Genomic DNA, 1,641 nt, shown 5'->3' with positions numbered 1-1,641 from the left:
TCTTGTTTGTGGTTCATTTATGATGGCTTTTTGTTTGTAAGGAGAAAAAGTTTTCACACAAAGTTTTTCAAATCTATTCTTTAACTGTTTTTCTTTTAAATTGCAATGGATTTTGTTCAGCCAAATTATAAATAAGCAGTTTTATTGGCAGTAGTTATCTTTTTTTGTTCTTAAAAAAACATTTTTTTACTTGATCGTGAATGTCTATAGGTGGTGTGTTAGAATTTAAAAAAAAAAATCAAGAAAGTAAAATTGTGAATCAATTACTTCATCCGCTTACATTGGATTCTGTGGTTGAAGGTTGTTCTGTAAATAGACAAAATGATCAGTTATAGGGAAAAACAAATATTTTTGCAGCTGAAATGTGGAAAAAAAAACACAATTTAAAGGGAAAAAAAGTGTTTTGATGTAGTTTTTGTTTTCTCATTATGACCTCTGCTGTACTTCCCAGCACACCGGCTCATTCCTCCATTCTTCTTTGTTCCTACATTGCTGCATTTCACTCCTTTCTGCTTTGATGTTCATTTTCGGAGTTACTTCTTTTGTGTCTTTCTTGCTCGCTTTTATTCTTTTTTTTCTTCCCTCTCCTGTGTTTCTTTTTTCCCTCCCATCCTCTGCCCGCCTCCCTCCACTCGCCTTCACCGGAGGCTACAGCTCCTTAGGTTGGGCTGAGGCAGCATCTTTGAACAACACCGACCGTCTGCTCGGTAATCAAATACCATCTGTCGCTACATCTGAAGACTCACTCTCCCGCTTCCTCCGTCAGACACAAACACACACACAGGCACACAACCACATCTGTGCTTCCTACAAGATGTGTGTGTTTTATGTACAACGACCCATGTACTTACAATCATTCCACCTGATTCATTTCTGGCCAGCAGGGAGGAAGTCGCCTGAGTCACTTTCACCACTTTCTATTTTTCCATCCCTCCCACTGCGGGTTCAAAGGTCATTGTCTTCAGGTATCCATGTTTGTTCTGCATGTCAGCAGGACCTTGGCTGCTGTATCACACAGGAGATAGTGGACTTTAGCTCCTCAGTCTTAGATCAACGGCCCACTATCTCAAAGGCTGCCAGCCTTTCCCAATGTTTGCCCAATGCTTGTCCTCGCTCCGGCACACAAAACGTTGACACGGTCCCCAAGGTCCCTCTCCAAGTCCCTCCTCCCTCCGTTATCGCACAGTCAGGTTCAAGAACATTTTCGATTTAAGATCACTTTGTTTTTTTTCTATTATGTTTTTCTCTCAAATGAACAACAAACCAGCCTAAAGCAGAAAAGTTTTTAGTGAATATCTGCACACAGTTACAGAAGTCAATGAGGATGTGTTTAAATAAGAATACAACCTGAAATTTAATGTGTCTTTCCCACATTTTGACTGGTGAGAACTTTAGAGGATGTGCAGGCATCTTCTATTCTAGCTGAAAAACCAATTATTTTGCATCTTAAAAACCAACTCCAATGAAAATAGTATTTTTGGTGTATCTAATATGTTTTTCTGGCCTTTTTCTGATGATAGAGGACATAAAATAATCTTAAATTGTGTTTTTTAGTATTTCTTTAATCAATTAAGAGCAGATGAAGAAATGCGGTCCAAAAAAGCCATGCAGCGATGACATCAGGGCTAAAATCAGCAGGCC

The sequence above is a fragment of the Oryzias latipes genome, chromosome 24, assembly GCF_002234675.1.
Source record: "Oryzias latipes chromosome 24, ASM223467v1".
Lineage (NCBI taxonomy): Eukaryota > Metazoa > Chordata > Actinopteri > Beloniformes > Adrianichthyidae > Oryzias > Oryzias latipes.
Note: the sequence above shows the minus strand (reverse complement) of the source record.